Consider the following 3,876-nt stretch of genomic DNA (forward strand, 5'->3'; position numbering starts at 1 on the left):
CCTTCTCAAAGTTTAAAGCAAAAATATAGATAATACCACGTCTGAAAGGCTTTGTATCCTAATGTGATTTGTGAAACAGTGTGAAAAGGAGCCCCCGCGGTTTCCAAATCAATTCACTTTCAGATTGAACACTAAACCAAAGCTTTTATAACTTTAATTTGTACTGCAAAATACATTTGTTTTACGTCCGTTATATTTGTACGTCACGGACTGTTCTGAAGTTGCTTAAATAAAGGGGTCATTTGTTGGGAAACGTAAATATTAGCACACAACACAATTAACGCATTTGATTGAAGTTACACTTAATCATAACCAACGCTTTTATTCATACTTTGTACTGTACACAGTTTACATTACATTTAGTTTGACGGAGTTTACACTTATTTGTTCAACAGTGGATCGTCTGCAACAACAGGTTCTTCGGTTATAGCTTCCAAACTAGTCTCCAATCCCTGATTTGTGAATAAATTAAATACTTGTCCTTTTACTCCATACTTTAAATAATCTCCACAAACTCTACATACATTCGTAATAGGTTTCTTAATCTTTGGTGTTGTTTGTTGACCAGAGGAAGCCATGTTCAATAATAATGGAAGCGTGTAGGTTTGCTTCCAGTGGGACGAAATGTCCTCGCTGCACACACATGTAAATCCCGCCCACTAAATGTGATTGGGTGATTGCGCGGCTGACTTCCTGAACTACAGCGTCCATACTTGTAGGCCAGTGATACGTTTCTTTCTACTGCTTGCCGACAGACTAGTTGACGCGAGGCAACAGTCTGTCTTGAGAGACTAGTGTTGTACAGGCTTGTATGGAGATGGAGAATCGGGGAGAATCCACGCGCTCAGCCAATCACATGCGCTGCCTTGAATTTCTCTTTCACCTACCGTAAAGGCATGCGCGTTGCGCAGTGAGGCATTTTCTAGGAGGAGCATTCTTAAACTGCGTGTCTCATAGAGTTATAATAACTCTATGGCGTGTCTGCGTTCAGACCTGAATATTATACCGTATATATAATATTATACCGCCTCGGTTCGTCCATCATTCATCATCAAATTTATATGTTCAAAACAGATTTATGTTACTAAGCCTAATAATATGCTGTATCACAGTATCGGCGCCTTATCCTGTTTAATTTCCTGTGTCAGTTTGTTCATCAATCAATCAGATGTTATTGTCACTTCCACAATATACACTGGGCATATATATAGGGGAGCAAAAATACCGTTCTCCACAACTCGCTTCACATTTAAAAACAGTAGACACATTAAAAAAGAGGCAAAGCCTTCTAAAAACATTAAAAAGTAAAGAGAGTAGACAACAATGGCAGGGGAAAGTGCTGATGCATTCAAAGTGCAATATAAAGTGCTATTCATCTCTCAGGATGTTAGCCCCTAGGGGGGCAGTATATGACGAGCATTCAGTGTCATGATGGTTTGGAGGAAGAAACTGTTGGACAACCTGCTGTCAATGGCGTGTATTGCAACTCTCATCCCATTATAATAAAAATCTGGAAAGGAATGCCCATAGCAGATGTACCCAGGGAATCAGGGATGGATGCAGTGGAATTAGCTAGGAGTCCTAATCGGCGGAGACCAATATTGGAAAATGGTCACAGGAAAAATGGAGAGACTGAATGACTGGACTGGTGCAAGGAGAAGTCACCACGCTAAATATCATAACTGAAGTTGTGGACATTGAAGTGATGCACATCAGCGTTGGAGAGGAACAAGCACTGTCAGATCAGTTACGCAACTTTTGGGAAATCGAATCCCTTGGAATCCACATGAAAGAAATGCATTGTGAGAAGGAAGACATGGCAGTGTATCCCAAGCTGTGCATATCTTCCCAAGCCGTACATGCCTATTCCCACTATAGGCTGAGGAAGAAATGCCACTTGACAGTTTTCAAATCAGCCTCATGGTGGCGCTACAACAGGCCAAGTTGCCTCTCTCTCACACACACACACACACACACACACGTTTAAATTACTCAAACATTTTGCCAAACATCACACACTCCTAGGAGACCTGTGCCCAGAAGGGCACTTTTTCTAGTTAATTTCTGCATTCCTTAGGGCCCAATGGGGGCAGTCATGGGGTTAATCTGGCCCTGTATATAGACAGGCACCATACTGAACAAACGCTACAATGAGTACCCTACTTTTAGCCAATTCTCCTATAGTAGCCTATAGAGAGGGTATAGGCTAACCTAGAAATCAAAGTTGTTCTACTGAAGCCCCCTTTTTTTGTTACATAAAAAACTGGTGATAATTAATAGATTGATTCACCCATAACTGTTAGCTTTTCCCAGTTGTTCTTGTTCATGCTGCAGCCTCCCATGCTTGTACCGTACTTACTTCATGAAGGTCAAGGTCAAGGCTCATGCAAGTAGTTTTGATAAAACTACTTCCATGATCCAGCCTTCGCTCACCAGTGTTCACTGTGGGCATAAGCAGCTACACACCAGGACAAACATTTTTAGTGTTAAGTAGCGAACACAATTCAAATAACCATTTTAGAAGTATTATTTATTACACATGTCAGCAAAAACAGAAACTGCAAAAGGAGACAGTACTTAAAATGTCCAGCATAAAAAAAGCTCACAGTTCATCTCCCATGAAAAGCCTCATTAAAGCATGTTACAAATACAAGAACCTAGCCTACAAGATTTGACAGGTCCACAAAGCGATGCAGACAATTAAAACAAGGTTTAAGCCTTTTTTTCATGCAGGAGGGAGAGCCTAATTACATTCAGCAAACTGGAAGCATCATGTGTACTGAGGTACCTTGCTTCAACCTCAGGATTAATTATTTGTGTTAATTGTGGGCCATACAATTATTAATTTAATTGCTATTTTATTCCGTGTACAGCAGAGATCCGGTGGCTCAAATGTGGACAGATGATAGGCAGAATGTATATTAAGTAATTATTAGCAGTGGTGGAAAGTAACTAATTACAATTACAGTAAGTAGGCTACTGTACTTTTGTGATTTACTTTTACTTCACTGGAGTATGTCGAAATTTCAATACTTTTACTCTACTACATCTCAAAAGGCAAATATTGTACTTTTTTACTCCACTAAAATTATTTGAAAACTTTAGTTACTAGTTACTTTGTAGATAGTCTACAGACTGTTGCTTTGTAGATAGGCTCTCGAGACAGACTGTTGACTAACGTAAAAAAAGAGGGCACTGTTTCTCCTTTATTTGCCGATGGGTTCTTCTCAGATTGCTTTGTAGATTGTGGTTATTATTATAAAAACTGATGAAGGCTGGATAGCCAAAAAGTTGTCTTTCATTATGCAAAACAAAAAAATGCAGTCTTGGTGTGTGCGACCCGTTATTTTATATATGATTTGAACGGGTAACGCACCACAAGTCAGAGCGCGGTGGTCACAAGAAAAGTTGGTTATTATTACAAGACACACCACTTCAGACCTATTTAAAGGTATATTCAGTGATTTCACTTAATTCAAACATTGCTTCTGTTTTGTTGTGATAATCCTCCCTACTATAGAGTGGGCTGACCATATAAGGAGTTCCTCCATGTCCCCAGTTATAACCCCCGGGGGTCAAAAAACCTTAGGTTTCGTTTTTGGCTAGGTGGCGCAGTCTTCATCCAATCAGGATAGAGAGGGGCCTTTCAGGAATCATGATCGAGCGGGGGAGGACCTTGGTGTGTGTGCGGTTGGCCTGCCGCGTCCCCCCCACTCTAGTGCATGCATGTGCACTACTGGTTACCGGGGGGGTTTTCCAAATCACCCAAATCACTGAATGCTCCTTTAAACTTTGGCTATTTGAAAATTGCAGATGTGAGCTTATAGAGCTGTTATTATTTTGATGCCAATACTTTATTACTTTTACTCAAATAAA

This window comes from Protomyctophum bolini (genome assembly GCF_963924005.1).
Source record: "Protomyctophum bolini genome assembly, chromosome: 6".
NCBI classification, from domain to species: domain Eukaryota; kingdom Metazoa; phylum Chordata; class Actinopteri; order Myctophiformes; family Myctophidae; genus Protomyctophum; species Protomyctophum bolini.